Source organism: Bubalus kerabau, chromosome 9 (genome assembly GCF_029407905.1).
Source record: "Bubalus kerabau isolate K-KA32 ecotype Philippines breed swamp buffalo chromosome 9, PCC_UOA_SB_1v2, whole genome shotgun sequence".
NCBI classification, from domain to species: Eukaryota; Metazoa; Chordata; class Mammalia; order Artiodactyla; family Bovidae; genus Bubalus; species Bubalus kerabau.
The window spans coordinates 103,030,629-103,050,785 of NC_073632.1; the positions used below are offsets into that span (position 1 = coordinate 103,030,629).

Consider the following 20,157-nt stretch of genomic DNA (forward strand, 5'->3'; position numbering starts at 1 on the left):
CCTCAGTGTTGCAGTTCCGTAGGGTTTGTCACTGGACCCTTTTTTCTCCTTCATCTTCATTCTCTCCCTCATGGACTCACTGTTTTTTTTGTAGTTAACTCATCTTGATGTAGCTGACTCTTAAATTCATACTTCTAGTCCAGACTTCTCCTCTGAGCTTTGGATTTATGTGTCCAGCTACTTACTTGACCTTGACATTTAGATGTTTCACAGAAACTGCAAACTTAACTTGCCAAATGAAACCTCTGTAGCTGTTCATAGCAACCCTGTCCTGCTCTTCAGTTATTGCCACCGCCAACTGGGAATCAGCTGTGATGATAACAGTAAGAGCTGACATTTATTGAGAATTTATTATGTGCCAGGTACTTCGTTGAGGGCATTACATGAATTAACTTGATCTGTGTCTTCTAATGAGAATACCATGAGGCAGGTGATGATAGTGTTACACTCGTCATAGTGAGATGATTTAGCTCCTAGCATATACCAGCCATTGTTCTCGAAACATGTTGTAAATACTCAGTGAATTCTCAAATCACCGAGGTGGATATTGTACTATCCCTGGTTGACAGATCATGTTAGAAACTGGAACACAGAGAGATGACTTACTTTCTACCACCCTGCAGGTCCTCCGACTGGTGACTGGAGCTGGCCCACTGCCACAACCCCCTGCCTGTGCTTTCTGCTTTGTCTCTGTCCCCCGAGGGCTCTTCCACAAGGCAGCCGCACTGGCCTGAGCCTGAAAACCAAAATGTTTTTGTCTGCTGCAGAAAGCTCTTCAGGGGCTCCCTCTGTGCTCAGAGCTAGATGTGTGCTCCTCTCTGTGGCCCTCAATGGCTGCCCTAAACATTGTCTCTCCTTGTGGTCTCTCCCAGGGCACTCAGCTCTTCTTGAGCAGCAGCAGGGCCCCAAATGAACCGGGGAGACCCTTCTTCTGAAGCAACAAAAACAACATGTTCTTAGTTGACTGTGAAAGAGCGCACACAACCCTGGTCAGTGACTGCCTCGGCTGCCCCCCGGTCCTCAGCTCACAGTTCACGCAGGCAACAGTGGTGTAGAGGGTGCTGACTTGTGGCCTGCACACTTTCTGATCCCCTGCCCACAGCACTGTGGGTCTTTAATTTGGAATTACTGGGAGGTAATAGATGTAGGGCAGCACTTTCTCTGCTAACATCCCAAGGCATTTCTGTTGTGCAGATAGGCCCTCAGCTCTTAGGATCTGTAAGTGTCCTTTTGCCTGGCTCCTCCTGGTCCCAGGTGCCCCCTTTACAGTTCTTCAGCCAGGGAGGTCAGGGGAAGATGGAGATGGCTTCATGGACTTTAAAGCGTGTGTGCGTGCGTGTGTGTAGGGGAAGTACTGTTGTATTAGCCCAAGTCCATTGTGGGGCCTGTGACTTATGGACTAGCCCGTGTAGCAGTGATAATGCTTGAGGTCACTTTGTTACGATTGTGTAGTCAGAGTTCAGTGTGTGGACCCACGGGGAAGTTTGCAGCAGGGCCACACAGGCAGGAACAGCTCCTCCTCCCTGTCCTCTGCTGCCTTCCTGGTGTGGGGGAGCTCAGCTTGGGCTGGGTCACATCTCATTTCTCATGTCAGTTTTGTGCTGGGCCTTCTCAGCGAGAGGCAGGGGCTCCCTTCCTCTCATGCTAAATTCATCATCATAGTTGTGGAGTGACGACTTCAAGGGATCTTAAATCTGTTGATTGTCAGTTAAGTGGACAGCACTGTATTTGCTTTAGATGAAGTACTAGGGGAAGGATAGAGTCTGTTTTCACAGCTCATTTCAGACTCTTCAAGGTGTCCACTCTTGGTGGATTTTATCAACAATGCAGCTTCATAAAGAGCCAAGTCCAGCTCCCGATCTTTCCCTTTGTGGCTTTAATATAGTTTTTATCAAGTCTTTATTTAATACATGGCTTAAACTATGGGAAAATATCAGTAAGTTTCAAATGACTTCATCAGTGTTTAACTTCAGGTAATTATGTTAAAAAAGAAAAGAAACGAAAACTCTCCCTCTCCCAGCCCAGTCGTTTGACACTAGCGTGACTAGGACAGTGTCCTGGCCTGTTTCCTTCTGGCCCCTGGAATGGCACTGAGGCACACGGCACACAGACCTGTTCTTTTTCTTCCAGAAAGTTCTCAGATGCAGCAGACAACTGTGAACACTGGGTACTTACTTGGTGTGGGATTAGCACATGAACTCTTCTACCTGGACAGTCATTCCCTAGAACATAGGCCGTTACTTCAGAACCATGTTTGAAACTGGGTGATATCTCTTTATGAGCAGACTCAGTGTGAGACAGTAACCGTATATGTGGATAGACAAGAGATGCCTCATGGCAGATGTATGGGTTTGGCTTTCTCAGAAACTGGGGAGTCGAAATTGACCATTTGGTAAGTGAGAAAATGGCATATTTTAAAAATATATTTTCTCTTCACTTCCTTCTATTGATCAACTTCAGTGTTTGTTGTTGAGAGGTTGGCCTTGGGGTGGATTTTAATTAGAACTGTACAACATTAATCTTGTGATAGCAAGCCTAGTGTAATGTGAATGCATTTAAAAAGAAGCCTTACACATTATAAAATGAATAACTGAAGCCATGCCAAGTACTTGGTACTATGCTTTTGTGCCATTGTATCTTTTTTTGTGTGGGTAGTGTTGCTTTTTTATTATTAATACTTTCCACTGGTCATTTATTACTTTATCCTCTCTGGTTATTTAAAATCAGCTTTGTTCATATTTTTTGGTTCATTTTCTTAGCTTTTTTGGGGTAAGTGGCTGCCTAAATGTAGATTTTATTTTTTACCATGAAGATTAGTTTCTTATACAAAGTCTTTAGTGAAATTAAAAACTGCTTCACACCAAAGGAGAAAACCGTGGTCATGAGGAGTCCTGCACGACCTGCTTTTCCCCTTCAGTGGCTGCCTCAGTGCCTCTGTAGCTTTGAAAACGGTCGGGACAGCCCCTGCTGGCTGTGGGAACAGAGCCGAACGCCCACTGTCCTCAGGAAGGTGGCCGTAGTCGGGTGACCCTGTATTTGAGGCCCAGGCTGTCGACGGGTTTGCAGGAGACAAGTTGTACATCCTAATAGTGTTTGAAAGGTGTGTTCTTAACGTGCAGTACACATTTCAACTGTTTAAATTGGGAGAGGGAAACACTGTCATTTGCCTTCTAATTAGAAAGTCAAGGATGTGTTTTATTTGTAGTTTCTTCACTGCTTAGCACAGAGGCTGAGGTGTAAGATGCTCAAGCTGTCAACTGAAAAAAAATGCACAGCCTAGAAATTGAGTATTATGTTTTATTTGGCTAATTTTCTGAGGACTGAAAGCCAAGAAGACAGTCTCCCCGATCACTCTGAGAAACTACTCCCAAGAGTAAGGGACGACCCAGGATGTAGAAGGGTTTGTGCAGCAAAAGCCAAGTAGTGGGAACATCAAAAGATGACTGTTGATTAAAGGAAACCAAACCTCTTAAGTTAAGGAATTTCACATTTTTCTATGTATGGGAAGCTGCAAGAATCTGGGCTCACTGACATTGTTCTTTTGATGTGGAATCATCCCACCTTAGCCATCTGGGGCCAGAACCATCCTGAGTTCCCTCAGGTCTCACTGTCGGGAAGGAGATGGTTGGGGGGCCTCTAGTGGCTGATAGTTTGATGGCCATAACCTTGGTTTGCTGATATGAAGGCAGCATTCTTAGTCTATAGGTGTTTGTTCACTGAACTAATAGCAGGATAGGTGTATGGATAAATGAATTTAGTTGTTTTTATTTTTAAAATATTTTATTTAGCAAGAAACAGCAGCTGTGTTAAATCTGAGAAAAAAATAGTCCACTTTGAATCCTCGGTGCTCCCAAGTCTTTGGGAAGGTGGCTGGGAAGGACATGGATCATTGCATAGGGCCTGGTAGAGCCAACTGCCTCAGCTTGGGAACCTTCTGGGCAGGATGTTCAGAAAGGCAGGAGAGGGACACAAGCTTATCATTAGTATCCATGCATTTTACTGGTGTCTGACTTTGGGGTCCCTGGGTTGAAGTCCTTGCCTTAATTTCCTTATTTATAGAATCAGGCTGAGGAGAGAGGTCTTTTTTTCCCACCATGGTTTTTAATCCTTCCATCAGCCCAAGGGATGAAAGGGACTGGTGGCGGTTCTTCACGAGCGAGGGGCGGGCAGGAGGTGGAGTGTATGTATGCTTTAGGCCCCTTTTCTTAGTCTGGAGCTAGTCTGATTAAAAGTCAAGTTTTCAGGAAGGCTGGAAAGGACCCATTCTCTCTTATTAGTGCATTTCAAACCACAGTACCCTGGCATTCCCAAAACTGCTGTAACCTTTAATTCACGTTTTACTGTTTTATTGTTGTCCAGTCACTAAGTGGTGTCCGACTCTTTGTGACCGCATGGACTGCAGCACGCCAGGCTTCCTTCACTGTATCCCCAAACTTGCTCAGATTCTTGTCCATTGAGTCAGTGATGCTATCAAACCATCTCATCCTCTGCTCCCTTTCTCCTCCTGCCGTCAATCTTTCCCAGCATCGGGGTCTTTTCCAATGAGCGGGCTCTTCGCATCAAGTGGCCAAAGTATTGGAGCTTCAGCTTACTATAGGAAGTAATTGTAAATCTTTTACATTTGTGTGAGATTGTTACAGACATATCTTTTCCATCATCTGATGGCCTTTCTGCAGTGCTTTGATGTTGAAATTTTTTCAGAATACAGTTAGAGGGGAAAAGTTTCTTTCCTAGATAATACAGTTTCCTCATTTCTGACAATAAGATTTACATAAGCCATCCTGAGTCTTCTTCTGCCCTGGGTGCAGGCATACTTAAGGCCAGGTTTTATGTGCTCAGTGTCAACATTTTTGCTGTCTCCTTTTTCTTTTCTGTCTTAAAATTGTTTTATAAGGTGATGATCTTATTTTGTATGCACTTTTTATCAGGTGCTTTAAATTCTTTTTGCAGAGATTCATGCTTTTAATATATTCATTAAAGTAACAATGCATATCATTATTCATTAAGTACTTGCTTTGACTTTATACTTGTTGTACTACAACCTTCTTTTCCTGCTAACTCCAGTCCATTTTTCTTTCTTGTTTAGTCCTGGGCCAGGCATTTCCATGTATTGGTATACAAATACTGTTTTATTTAAGATCTTAAGGTTGCCGTATAAGAACTTGAAGGAAATAGAAATGATCTGTTTCTTCCAAAAGCTAAGCATTTGATGAATGACTGTGAATCCCTTTTGAGCACCTGGGTGATATAAATCATTGCCTGAACCTAAGATTCGTGTTCATTTTCTCCAGCTGTGATTATTGCCCTTGATTGAAATGTGGTTTAAGGGGAGGTTTGGATCATTATCCTTTTTCCTGTTACCCAGTGTCTTCTCTTCTATTTGAGGTAACGCTGCTTTTTGGGAAGAAGGGTTACTCCCCTGATTAGAGAGAATCATATGAAGATGAAAGTTCTGCATTTAATTTTCTCATGTTTTATTTGCATACCTACTCAACAGTACTATGAATTAACTGGTTTTTTTCCCCCGACACTTTTCACTTTCATTCGTGTCACTGTAACAACACCTGTGGGAAGCAGGAATCTGGGTCCTCTAGAGACACAGACACCTTCCTTGATGAATCCCACTTCAGCTTTTTCTCAGTTTTGACTTCTTTCAGCTATTTCCTATATGGAACATTACGTTACATGAAAAGCTAGAGTTGTGTGCCCTTAAGTGCTGAGATGTAGTGGTGTGACACTGAATCCTTATCCAGCTGCTTTGAGCATCATTTTTGCTAATTATGACGCTCTCCCTTGTATTATTATTGTTATAATAAAAAGATAATAAAAAATCTTGAAGCATTATGCCTGGCTACATTCAGTAATAATTGAATTAGAATAATAAACATTTCCAAGCCCTTGGTGATGGTCCGCTTATTCCCCAATCTATATAACCAAATTTCTGTGTAAGACAGTGCCTTGATATAGAATGTGACAAGGTTTGGCTTGTGCTGTGAATCTTACGATTTGACAGTAGCATAACACAACTGATAATTTATTTCCAATAATGGAACATCCACTTCATTCATCTCATTTCCTGTATGTGGGGCTTCCTAACCGTATCTCCTACTTGAATTAACTAGATCTGTGTACTTGTCTTGAATTATTTTTTATGAATAAAGAATGTAAAAAATCTCAATCTTTATTAAGTAGTACATGTTGAAAGGATAATATTTTGGATATACCTGGTTAAATAAAACACCTTTTGTAAACTGATTTTCTGTGACGCATGGCACCCGTTTTTCTTTCTGCATGACCACTGGGACTCTTTTCCGGGGGGGGGCAGGGGGTTGTGCCCTGTCCTTGCAGTGACTTTGTGTCCCTGAGCAGAGAATGGAAATGTTGGGATACTCCACTGGATCCCTGAGTCCTGGGATCCCTGCTGAGCCTAAGGGGTTAGGACAGTGGTTCTCTCCTGGTAGGGGTACTGGGCCACATCCACTAACATGTGGTTGTCACACTGGTGGACTCTGGCATCGAGAGGGTGGGGCGGGGAGCTGCTCCACCCACCACAGTGCCCGGAGAACAGTCAGGCCCTAGCGCCAGTGGTGCTGGGAAGGTCAGGAGTTGAGAAACTCTGGGTGGGAGGCTGCTGATGGGTGAGTTGGGAGCCTCCACGTGCCCTGCCTGTGAAGCAGGAGGGCTTGGGCTGGGATCACCATCAGTTCCCCGGAGCAGACCCCTCAGAAGTTCTCTGCCCATGGAGCCTGTTCAGGTGCGGGGTCTGCACCTATGAGCTGAGTGGGACCCAGGAGGATCTGAGCCTGGTAGTGAGGTCTGGGTGATGAGGGCGTGCAAGTTCAGAGCCCTGTCCAGGTGGGATTGGGGATGGTTCTGCAGGGAGGGTGGGAACTGGGGGTGCAGGGCTTTGCCTGGGTATCTAGGGTAGGGCTCTGTGGCCAGGCTTGGTTTAGGGTTGCTGGGTAGGGAGTGGGGCCAAAGTTCAGCATCCACGGCTGAGACTCACCCAGATAAGCTGGGTCCCCAGCAGGGAGAGGGTCAGGTGGGAGCTGAGGTCAGGGTCTTTATGGGGCTGAGGGTTAGAGCTCAGGGCTGAGGGTCTGGGTCCTTGGAGGCTGAGGGTCAGGGGTCAGGGCTAAGGATCATGGTTCCTTCCGTAGCTGAGGGTCAGGGGTCAGGGCTGAGGATCATGGTCTTTCCAGGGCTGAGGGTCAGGGGTCAGGGCTGAGGATCATGGTCCTTCCAGGGCTGAGGGTCTGGGTCCTTGGAGGCTGGGGGTCAGGGGTCCGGGCTAAGGATCATAGTTCCTTCCGGAACTGAGGGTCTGGGTCCTTGGAGGCTGAGGGTCAAGGGTCAAGGCTAAGGATCATGGTCCTTCCAGGGCTGAGGGTCAGGGGTCAGGGCTAAGGGTCTGGGTCCTGCTGGGGCTGAGGGTCAGGGTTCTGGGCTGACGGTCTGGATTCTGATGGAGCTGAAGTTCATGGTCCTGGAGTTGAAGATCAGAGGTCAGGGCTGGGCCATTCTTGGTGAGGAGTTTCTCTGCCAGCAGGGTGGGGCGGTTCAGTTCTGCTCAGGCCCCAGCAGGCATAGGCACAGGCGCCCATGTCCTTCAGCCAGGAAGACAGGAAAAGACAGGAACCTCTGCGTTCCTGCCCTGCCGCCCAAAAATGTGTTGTTCCCTGTCCTGCCCTGTTCTGCTGGACTACAATTCCCGGCATTGCATTGAATTTTTAAAATTGTTATATATCTGGAGAAGGGAAAGGCACCCGACAGGAAATGCGGGTTCAAGCCCTGAGTGGGGAAGGCCCCCTGAAGTAGGAAATGGCAACCCACTCCAATGTTCTTGCCTGGAGAATCCTATGGGCAGAGGAACTACAATCCATAGGGTCGCAAAGAGTCGGACATGACCGAATTGGCTGAGCACGCATATATGATGAAGTAAACGCCTGCGTTTTGTCCCCTGCACTCACCACGCCCTGGGGCCTGCTCTCCCCGAGCCGCCCTCACTGCATCTCACATGGGTGTGTGTGTTTCCTTCGCCTGCTCTGGGTGTTTCCTAGTCTGACCACTCACCTGATTGCAGCTCTTGCTCACCTTAGGGATGATTCCCAAACGCACAATGGAAGGTGGTAGAGGGTAGAGTGTGGACCACTCCTGGAAATGGAAGCTACCAGACATTCTGGAAGCTGTCCTACTAGAAACACTTCCTGTAGAAATACTGGAAGAAAATGAGAACAAACACCTGTAGAAACACCTGTAGAAAATGAAACAAATACCCTTTTATAGTCCTTATTATAAGAAAGTGAGAAACCCACAGGTGGGGAAAAGGGTAAAGAAGAGTGAACGTTTCTGAGACAGAGAGGATCTAAAACCATAGTGGGACATGACAGTGAAAGGACTTTGGCTGATTCCGGGGACCTAGATTTCAGGAGATGGTTTCATCTGAACCTTGTTGAAGGGCTAGGCTGGGTGCGTGCGTGGGGCAAGAACATCCATTAGCAAAGGAAGGAGATGTCTTCTTAGCTCTAAAAAAGGAGTTCCTTTTGAATCTTGTCGGATTTGGAATTTGAGTTTATGCTACCTGCGTAGTTTGGAAAACCCCAGGCTGAGAAGCTCATCTCAGTGCATCTGGGTTGAAGTGCCCAAGGGCTTGGCAGAAGTAAACACAAATCCCCTCTAGAAGAATGCCATCCTCACCCCACTGATTAAGAACTCTGAAATATGAACAAACAACAAAAACTCAACATCTAAGGAAATGAGCCACCATGAGGGAGAGTCGCCTTGAAGCCCATTGTGTTGTGCCATTTGTGCCTCTGTTCATGCCTCTCGTTTTATCTCGTTTCATTGTACACTAGGTGCTCTTCTCAGTGCTAAGTTTATAAGAGCCAAATATTTAGTGGGGAAGTGGGTATTGCTGTTGACCCGAGAACTTGGTACGTTTGCCCCAGAGTCCTGCCCACTTCAGATTTCTGAGTCACTTTGAGGAAACTGGTGCTTTTCCCTTCCTAGTTTGAAGTTTGTTATTTTACAAGTGAAAAAACTAAGGCCACTGGTTAAGTGATCTGCCCAATATAATGAACCTTGGTTTCCTTGTCTGTAGAATGGAGATAATACCTACCTCTTGGGTGCTGCCATGATGAAAGGTTAAACCACACTTCATCTGCCACAAATATACTTTTTCTCCTTCTCTGTGCCCAGGATAGTCACAGTATGGACTCAGCTCTGATTTTCAGGCAAGATGCTTTTCTACTACTGGTTCGATTCCCAAGAGGTCTTTGTTCAAGCCCATACAGAATCCAACGCTTCACTGTTAATCGTTCTCAGATTATTTCATGTTTGTGAGTTTTGCTTTCATTAGTTAGACTGTGAACTGTTTAAGGTCAGGGACCAGATCTTGTCTGGATTTTTATATTAATTTTGTATTATCTAGTCTTGGGCTAGTTACTTGGTGGTGGTGGTGGTGTAGTTGCTAAGTCGTGTCCGACTCTTGTGACCCCATGGACTATAGCCCGCCAGGCTCCTCTATCCATGGGATTCTCCAGGCAAGAATACTGGAGTGATTTGCCATTTCCTTCTCCAGGCGATCTTCTGACCCAGGAATCGAACCCAGGTCTCCTGCATTGCAGGCAGATTCTTTACTGACTGAGCTACATGGGAAAATGAATAGTTACTTGGTAGATGTTTTACAATAATTGTTTATTGTTGCTTGATTAAACATGTAGTGCCATTGTTATGAGTAGATGAAAATATTTCTGTCCAAAAATGTCATCATGGTCATAATGTGAGAGTGACTCAGTGGTATAGAATCCGCTTGCCAGTGCAGGAGACGTGGGTTCAATCCCTGGATCAAGAAAATCCCCTGGAGGAGGAAATGACAGCCCACTCCAGTGTTCTTGCCTGGAAAATCCCATGAACAGAGGAGCCCGGTGGGCTGCAATCCATGGGGTCACAGAGTTGTACACGACTAAGTGAGCGTGCACACACACACACACACACTCGAGAGTTTTGACAAAGTAAGAAAACACTTTTGCTGGCTATATATTTATGATGTAGACATGTATATTCTGCTCTCTGTTCCTGATGGATAAGATGATTCCTACCTGGCTTCATGCTGCGGTGTCCTTTATAGTCCAGGACTGCTCATTTGTGCATGCCCAGGCATGTGTGTGGGTATTGCTCACCAAGCTGGGACTCTGTCTATGTATTGGAAACTATTGAACGCCAACAGCTGCGTCTGTGTAGCCCTGAGCTCGTTTTAGGATTGGAAATGTGTCCCCCTGTCTGAGCATTGGGCCATCAGTCAGCTCTGGTCCCCTGCCTTCCTGCCCTGCCCTCTGCGCCAGGACAGCACCTTGATGGACTGTCGGGCGTGCTCTCTGTGTCTGCCCTGTCCATCTATTGCTCAAGGGTCGGGCATTCTTGCTCATCATTGGAACCAAGGAGGAAGCACTTGGAAGTTATCCTTCCCATAGAATCCAGCTGAGGCTGGGCCACAGCCAGGATTTCTGTTCTCTTTCAGCTGCTGGCTGCATTCCAGTGACCCATTTGAGCCCTTGCTATATGAAAAACATGAAAATGCCAGGGGATTATTTCTGCAAGTAAAAAAGATGGCATCAGATGCGAAAACAAATTTATTCATCATAATGTAAAATGATAGTTGTTTTCATCTTAGTTTAACAGTGTATAGGTATTCATGAAAAATGAAGAAAAAGAACAAATTGCCTTTATCTATTATAATAGATAAAGTTCAGTTTAGTCTTTTGGAAAGAACTTCAAGTTGTAAGTTTAAAAAAAAATTACTGCAATTTATGTTAGTATTGAAATAAGTTTTAAAAGTTTTAAGTAATCCCAGAGATGTATAAAAATTCAGATTTACTGTAATCAGGTGTCCCTTTCATGCAGATATAATGACTCTCCGGAGTGTGGGACATCTGATAGAACTAATGCTGCAGTTGTTTTCCAAATTCTTCGCTTGACTCTGACAGTTTCTTCTTTTTTGTATAGGAAACTGCTGACATTTTATATTTCCTTTTAGGCATGACCAAGAGGGTGTTTTCTCCCCTAACCTAGACTTGTTTATTCTTGTGTATGTACTAGCCTGGAGCTGGTTGGAGTGTCCTGCATTGTGGTGCGTCTGTCAAACAACCCTGAGTTATTGGTGTTCTTGTCAGCCTCTGTGTGGCGACATCACCTGAGGGACCTGGGGGATGTTTTTAGCTACTTGGAACTTTGTATTGTAATGGTGTTTATTAGTATTTGAAGAAAAACTAATTATCTAATTGTACTCATGCATTTACTGTCATCCAAGACTGTAGTGTCTTAGATGACTGTAGCTTAACCTATTAAAAGTCCTAAGTTTCCAGCTCTTTTAATGGAAAAAAAAAATAAGCAATTCCTTTCTTATTTAGAGGATTGTTGTTGTTCAGTCACTAAGTCATGTCCAACTCTTTGTGGCCCCATGAACTGTAGCTCGCCAGGCTCTTCTGTCCTCCACAATCTCTTGGAGTTTGCTCAGATTTATGTCCATTGAGTCAGTGATTCTATCTAACTATCTCATCCTCTGCTGCCCCCTTCTCCTTTTTCCTTCAATCTTTCCTAGCATCAGGGTCTTTTCCAGTGAGTGGGCTCTTCGGATCAGGTGGCCAAAGTGTTGGAGCTTCAGCATGAGTCCTTCCAATGAATATTCAGGGCCGCATATTAATCATAGTCCTTCTAAATTGCTGGTCTGATAATTCCAGCATCCCTGCCATTTCTAAGTCTGGTTATGATGCTTACTCTGTCTGTTCAAACTGTGTTTTCTGCCTCTTAGTATGTCTTGTAAGTTTTTCTTCATAGGTGGATATGACGTACTGGTTAAAAGGAACTGCTTTAAACAGGCCTTTAGTAATGTGGTGGGTAAGGTTTGGGTAGGGGAAGTATTCTGTAGTCCAGTGATTACATCTCAACTGTGTGTGCGTGTGTTTGTGAATACAGATTTCTTTTTTATTGTGTTGAACAATGTATAATGTGAAACAAACTATCTTAACCATTTCTAATGTGCAGTTCTGTATGTTAATATATTCACACACTTGTGAATATATGGCTGTCTGGAGACAACCAGTCTCCAGAACTTCCCCTTGCAAAATGGAAACTCTGCACCTGTTGAACAGTGACTCTCCTGTTCCTGCCTCCCTGGAGCCCCTGGCAGTGACTGTTCTACTTTCTGCTTCTATGGATATGACTGTTTTGCATGCCTTGTATAAATGGAGTACGCAGTAGTTGTCTTTTGTGATTGTCTTATTTCACTTAGTGAAATGTTTGTGAGGTTCATCCACATTGTGGTGTATGTAAGAATTTCTCTCCTTTTTAAGGCCAAATAATATGCCTTTGTATGTGTATGCCACGTTTTGTTTATTCATCTGATGATGGACACTTGCTTTGCTCCCACCTCTTGGCAATTGTAAATAATGTTGCTGTGAATCTGGGTGTGCAGGTGTCTCTTCAAGATCCTGCTTTCAGTTCTCTTGTGTCCATCTGGAAGTGGAATTGCCAGATCATATGGTGGTTGTTTGAGCATTCTTTGGCATTGCCTTTCTTTGGGATTGGAATGAAAACTGACCTTTTCCAGTCCTGTGGCCACTGCTGAGTTTTCCAAATTTGCTGGCATAGTGAGTGCAGCACTTTCACAGCATCATCTTTCAGGATTTGAAATAGCTCAACTGGAATTCCATCACCTCCACTAGCTTTGTTCGTAGTGATGCTTTCTAAGGCCCACTTGACTTCACATTCCAGGACGTCTGACTCTAGGTCAGTGATCACACCATCGTGATTATCTGGGTCGTGAAGATCTTTTTTTGTACAGTTCTTCTGTGTATTCTTGCCATCTCTTCTTAATATCTTCTGCTTCTGTTAGGTCCATACCATTTCTGTTTACCGAGCCCATCTTTGCATGAAATGTTCCCTTGGTATCTCTAATTTTCTTGAAGACATCTCTAGTCTTTCCCATTCTGTTGTTTTCCTCTATTTCTTTGCATTGACCGCTGAGGAAGGCTTTCTTATCTCTTCTTGCTGTTCTTTGGAACCCTGCATTCAGATGCTTATATCTTTCTTTTTCTCCTTTGCTTTTCACTTCTCTTCTTTTCACAGCTATTTGTAAGGCTGTCCAGAGACAGCCATTTTGCTTTTTTGCATTTCTTTTCCATGGGGATGGTCTTGATTCCTGTCTCCTGTACAATGTCATGAACCTCATTCCATCGTTCATCCGGCACTCTATCTATCAGATCTAGGCCCTTAAATCTATTTCTCACTTCCACTGTATAATCATAAGGGATTTGATTTAGGTCATACCTGAACAGTCTAGTGGTTTTCCCTACTTTCTTCAATTTAAGTCTGAATTTGGCAATAAGGAGTTCATGATCTGAGCCACAGTCAGCTCCTGGTCTTGTTTTTGTTGACTGTATAGAGCTTCTCCATCTTTGGCTACAAAGAATATAATCAATCTGATTTCGGTGTTGACCATCTGGTGATGTCCATGTGTAGAGTCTTCTCTTGTGTTGTTGGAAGAGGGTGTTTGTTATGACCAGTGCATTTTCTTGGCAAAACTCTCTTAGTCTTTGCCCTGCTTCATTCCGTATTCCAAGGCCAAATTTGCCTGTTACTCCAGGTGTTTCTTGACTTCCTACTGTTGCATTCCAGTCCCCTATAATGAAAAGGACATCTTTTTGGGGTGTTAGTTCTAAAAGGTCTTGTAGGTCTTCATAGAACCATTCAACTTCAGCTTCTTCAGCGTTACTGGTTGGGGGCATAGACTTGGATTACTGTGATATTGAATGGTTTGCCTTGGAAAGAAACAGAGATCATTCTGTCTTTTTTGAGATTGCATCCAAGTACTGCATTTCAGACTCTTTTGTTGACCATGATGGCCACTCCATTTCTTCTAAGGGATTCCTGCCCGCAGTAGTAGATATAATGGTCATCTGAGTTAAATTCACCCATTCCAGTCCATTTCAGTTCGCTGATACCTAGAATGTCCATATTCACTCTTGCCATCTCTTGTTCGACCACTTCCAATTTGCCTTGATTCATGGACCTGACATTCCAGGTTCCTATGCAATATTGCTCTTTACAGCATCGAACCTTGCTTCTATCACCAGTCACATCCACAGCTGGGTATTCTTTTTGCTTTGGCTCCAACCCTTCATTCTTTCTGGAGTTATTTCTCCACTGATCTCCAGTAGCATATTGGGCACCTACTGAGCTGGGGAGTTCCTCTTTCAGTATTCTATCATTTTGCCTTTTCATACTGTTCATGGGGTTCTCAAGGCAAGAATACTGAAGTGGTTTGCCATTCCCTTCTCCAGTGGACCACATTCTGTCAGATCTCTCCACCATGACCTGCCCGTCTTGGGTTGCCCCATGGGCATGGCTTAGTTTCATTGAGTTAGTCAAGGCTGTGGTCCTAGTGTGATTAGATTGACTTGTTTTCTGTGAGTATGGTTTCAGTGTGTCTGCCCTCTGATGCACTCTTGGAACACCTACTGTCTTACTTTGGTTTCTCTTACCTTGGGCGTGGGGTATCTCTTCACGGCTGCTCTAGCAAAGCACCGCTGCCCTTCCTGACGTTCAACGTGGCATAGCTCCTCTAGACCCTCCTGCGCCAGTGTAGCCAGGGCTCCTTGAACGTGGGGTTGGTCCTCCCAGCCGCTGCCCCTGGCCTTGGGCGTGGGGGCGTGGGGTAGCTCTTCTCTGCCGTTCCTGCCCCGTCGCAGCCTGGCACTCTGGGCTGCTGCCCCTGACCTCGGACGTGGGGTAACTCCTCTTGGCTGCTGCCCTTCGGGCATGGGGTCCTCCCGGCTTCTGCCCCTCACCTCGGATGTGGGGTAGCTCCTCTCGGCCGCGCTTAGTGCGCCGGTCGCAGCCGCCTGCGCTTAGTGCGCAGCATTCAATATCACAGTAATCCAAGTCTGTGGCCCAACCAGTAATGCTGAAGAAGCTGAAGTTGAACAGTTCTATGAAGACCTACAAGACCTTTTAGAACTAACACCCCAAAAAGATGTCCTTTTCATTATAGGGGACTGGAATGCAACAGTAGGAAGTCAAGAAACACCTGGAGTAACAGGCAAATTTGGCCTTGGAATACGGAATGAAGCAGGGCAAAGACTAAGAGAGTTTTGCCAAGAAAATGCACTGGTCATAACAAACACCCTCTTCCAACAACACAAGAGAAGACTCTACACATGGACATCACCAGATGGTCAACACCGAAATCAGATTGATTATATTCTTTGTAGCCAAAGATGGAGAAGCTCTATACAGTCAACAAAAACAAGACCAGGAGCTGACTGTGGCTCAGATCATGAACTCCTTATTGCCAAATTCAGACTTAAATTGAAGAAAGTAGGGAAAACCACTAGACTGTTCAGGTATGACCTAAATCAAATCCCTTATGATTATACAGTGGAAGTGAGAAATAGATTTAAGGGCCTAGATCTGATAGATAGAGTGCCGGATGAACGATGGAATGAGGTTCATGACATTGTACAGGAGACAGGAATCAAGACCATCCCCATGGAAAAGAAATGCAAAAAAGCAAAATGGCTGTCTGGGGAGGCCTTAAAAATAGCTGTGAAAAGAAGAGAAGCGAAAAGCAAAGGAGAAAAGGAAAGATATAAGCATCTGAATGCAGGGTTCCAAAGAATAGCAAGAAGAGATAAGAAAGCCTTCCTCAACGATCAGAGCAAGAAATAGAGGAAAACAACAGAATGGGAAAGACTAGAGATGTCTTCAAGAAAATTAGAGATACCAAGGGAACATTTCATGCAAAGATGGGCTCAGTAAAGGACAGAAATGGTATGGACCTAACAGAAGCAGAAGATATTAAGAAGAGATGGCAAGAATACACAGAAGAACTGTACAAAAAAGATCTTCACGACCCAGATAATCACGATGGTGTGATCACTGACCTAGAGTCAGACGTCCTGGAATGTGAAGTCAAGTGGGCCTTAGAAAGCATCACTACGAACAAAGCTAGTGGAGGTGATGGAATTCCAGTTGAGCTATTTCAAATCCTGAAAGATGATGCTGTGAAAGTGCTGCACTCACTATGCCAGCAAATTTGGAAAACTCAGCAGTGGCCACAGGACTGGAAAAGGTCAGTTTTCATTCCAATCCCAAAGAAAGGCAATGCCAAAGAATGCTCAAACTAGCACACAATTGCCCTCATCTCACACGCTAGTAAAGTAATGCTCAAAATTCTCCAAGCCAGGCTTCAGCAATACATGAACCGTGAACTTCCTGATGCTCAAGCTGGTTTTAGAAAAGGCAGAGGAACCAGAGATCAAATTGCCAACATCCGCTGTATCATGGAAAAAGCAAGAGAGTTCCAGAAAAACATCTATTTCTGCTTTATTGACTATACCAAAGCCTTTGACTGTGTGGATCACAATAAACTGCGGAAAATTCTGAAAGAGATGGGAATACCAGACCACCTGACCTGCCTCTTGAGAAATCTGTGTGCATGTCAGAAAGCAACAGTTAGAACTGGACATGGAACAACAGACTGGTTCCAAATAGGAAAAGGAGTCCGTCAAGGCTGTATATTGTCACCCTGTTTATTTAACTTATATGCAAAGTACATCATGAGAAACGCTGGACTGGAAGAAGCACAAGCTGGAATCAAGATTGCCGGGAGAAATATCAATAACCTCAGATATGCAGATGACACCACCCTTATGGCAGAAAGTGAAGAGGAACTCAAAAGCCTCTTGATGAAAGAGGAGAGTGAAAAAGTTGACTTAAAGCTCAACATTCAGAAAACTAAGATCATGGCATCCGGTCCCATCACTTCATGGGAAATAGATGGGGAAACAGTGTCCGACTTTATTTTTCTGGGCTCCAAAATCACTGCTGATGGTGACTGCAGCCATGAAATTAAAAGACGCTTACTCCTTGGAAGGAGAGTTATGACCAACCTAGATAGCATATTCAAAAGCAGAGACGTTACTTTGCAACAAAGTTTCGTCTAGTCAAGGCTATAGTTTTTCCTGTGGTCATGTATTGATGTGAGAGTTGGACTGTGAAGAAGGCTGAGCGCCGAAGAATTGATGCTTTTGAACTGTGATGTTGGAGAAGACTCTTGAGAGTCCCTTGGGCTGCAAGGAGATCCAACCAGTCCATTCTGAAGGAGGTCAGCGCTGGGATTCTTTGGAAGGAATGATGCTAAAGTTGAAACTCCAGTACTTTGGTCACCTCATGCAAAGAGTTGACTCATTGGAAAAGACTCTGATGGTGGGAGGGATTGGGGGCAGGAGGAGAAGGGGACAACAGAGGATGAGATGGCTGGATGGCATCACTGACTCGATGGACGTGAGTCTGAGTGAACTCCGGGAGTTGATGATGGACAGGGAGGCCTGGTGTACTGCAGTTCATTGGGTCGCAAAGAGTCGAACACGACTGAGCAACTGGACTGAAGTGAACTGATGGTGGTTGTGTTTGGTTTTTTTTTTGAAAACTTCATATTCCATAGCAGCTATGCCATTGTGCAGTCCTTTCGGCAATACGTAAGCATTCCGATTTCTCCACATCCCTGTCAGTGTTTTTTTATACTAGTCGTCCTGTTGAGTGGGAGGTGATGTCTCACTGTGGTTTTGGGTGTGAACAGTTCCCACACTTGCACTCTTTCAGGTTTCTCCGGAGCACTGTATTCTCTTGGCCTTCGCCATGGTCTTAGCACACGCTGTCCCATTTGCTTATAATCCTCCCTTTGCCTCCACCATCTCTTCCATTGTGGACTTGAGATCTCCTCTTCCTTCAGGTTGCTGCTGTCAGAACATCACACACCTCCCCTTTGTGGCTTCTGTCTTCGCCATGAGCATTTGATTAATATCTAATCTGCATCACTGGGCTTGTTGGCCCCTTGGTGGTAGGAGCACATCTCTATTTGCTCACCATTGTGTTTTTAGCACCCAACTTATTGCCTGATACGTTAACAGTAGCAACATTAATAGGAGAAGGCAGTGACACCCACTCCAGTACTGTTGCCTGGAAAATCCCATGGACGGAGGAACCTGGAAGGCTGCAGTCTATGGGGTCGCTGATGGTCAGACACGACTGAGCGACTTCACTTTCATTTTTCACTTTAATGCATTGGAGAAGGAAATGGCAACCCACTCCAATGTTCTTGCCTGGAGAATCCCAGGGACGGGGGAGCCTGGTAGGCTGCCATCTATGGGTTTGCACAGAGTCGGGCACGACTGAAGTGACTTAGCAGCAGCAGCAGCAACATTAATAATCATCACTGTGTAGCATTTACTCCATGCCAGACACTGGTTTTCAAAATGAAGATACAATTTACATACAGTAAATTCACCTGTTTTAGTGTACAGCTCTGTGCATTTTGAGAAGCATACGCAGTTGTATAACCACCGTCATATCAACACATGGAGCAGTTCTGTCACTTCCAAGTTTCCCTGTTCCCCTTCCCCCGCCCTTTTCCTGCATTTCTTTATTTTTTCTTCCAACATAATTGACATAACGTTGTATAAGTTTAAGGTGTATAGGGATGATGTGATACACTTATATATCGCAGAATGTGTGACTTAACACTTCCATCACCTCTCATAATTGGCATTTCTGTTTCGTGGTGACAGGATTTAAGACTGACTCTCTTAGCACCTGTCAGGTCTGTAATGGAGTGTCGTTACCGTAAAGCCCGTGCTGTCTGTGACATCCCCAGGGCTCGGTCTGTCTGTGTGGGTCTTTACCTCTGGACCGTCCTCACGTGTTTTTCTCAGTTTCCCTGCTCTCTGCTTAGGTGGAGCAGGTTGGCCAGGGTGGTCTGGAATTGGGTCTGTCTCTGCTCCCAGGTCACTTCTGCTCGTAGAAAATCCTGATTGGTTAGGCCCTGGTTAAATAGTTTTCTGGAGAGGAGGCCTTGTTAAGAAGAGCAGAGTGCTCTGCTGTGTTTCCAGATGATTCCTTTTCCCCTTCCTCTGCCAGAAGCCAGGACGTTTTTCTTCAAGATTACTGTGAGGACCTGCTGAGCTCCTGGAGGTAAAAGTTACCGAAGTGGGTCCCCCTGAGACTTTTATCTCTCAGACTTGCGCACTCTGAGCCTCTTACACTTCATCCTTTACAGTTCAGGTTTCCTTGGGGCAGGTTTGACCTCCACTGTGGGCCCTGTGGAATGTTGGTCCTTCAGGTTCAGGCTCTCCACTTTGAGGCTGGGCCAGAGTTCAAGTACCTGAGAGTGGGACCAGCGGCTTGGTTTGCCCAGGACTGAGGGGTTTGCTGCGATGTGGGATCTTCAGTGCTGAAAGTGACACAGTTCCAGGGAAACTGGGACATTTAGGCACCTAATTCTGATCCCACTGTTTATAACAGCATTAGTCCAGACAATTCTGGACAAATAGGTATCTTATGTCTGCATTTGCTGGATAACTCCAGCTTTCTCCTGTATTTGTGTGTGTGTGTGTGTCTGTCTGCGCCCACGCGTCCATGCGTGCCTTCCTCAGCGATTTCTCATGGTTTCCTGTAAGTCCAGCACAAATTTTGTTTGTTTGTAATTTACTCAAGATCCAGTTATATAGCAGTGGGCAGGCCCTACAGAGCTGTAACCTGTAATTTCACTTTTTACTTCTGTTGTTGAGAGCATGTTACCATATCACTCCCTAGTCATCTACAATATAGTTGCTGGTGGGTGCATATTTTCTGCATTATGTCTTTACCAACATTTATTGAACTAATTCCATTTTGGACATATAAGTTATCTCAGATTTTTCTCTTATAAAAATGCTGTGGTGGAAACCCTTATAGCTATATCTTTGTAGAAGATTATTTTCATTTGATAAATTTCCAGAAGTAGAATTGCTGAATCAAATTGTTTGTCACATTTTAAGTCTTTTGAATTATATCACCAAATTGTCTCTCATTTCTCTGCACCCACATGACACTAGGAGTGATAGTTTCTTGGTCCTTGTGACTTTGGTAAGTGAGATGCTCTCCCTTTCTGCTGAAGGCATTTGACTTTTGATACCAGTGAGCCCTGTAAATGGTGCCTCAGTATTTTAGCATCTAAGTTTCAGATGTGGGTTCATCCTCAGAAGTATCTAACTCCCGCTCTCTTTTCAGCTTGTAATCAGTCTGTCTTGCAGTCTCCATGCCCTCCTTTCTCTGTACAGA

The 20,157-nt window shown here is 44.7% G+C and overlaps 1 protein-coding gene across 22 annotated transcripts in view; it reads left to right on the plus strand.

Annotated features, from left to right (window-relative positions):
- The window catches only part of TULP4 (TUB like protein 4), a 221,772-nt gene that overhangs the window by 43,642 nt on the left and 157,973 nt on the right, over positions 1 to 20,157 (plus strand). The window contains exon 1 of one of the 22 annotated variants that reach the window (XM_055536109.1): positions 2,774 to 5,385. The exons of 16 other annotated variants lie outside the window; for them this stretch is intronic. The gene's annotated coding sequence lies outside the window, so the exon portion shown is untranslated. Of the gene's footprint in view, positions 1 to 2,773; positions 5,386 to 5,417; positions 6,856 to 7,306; positions 7,527 to 20,157 lie in introns of those variants that run through there. 5 more of the 22 variants (XM_055536093.1, XM_055536087.1, XM_055536088.1 and 2 more) reach the window with 5 other exon arrangements.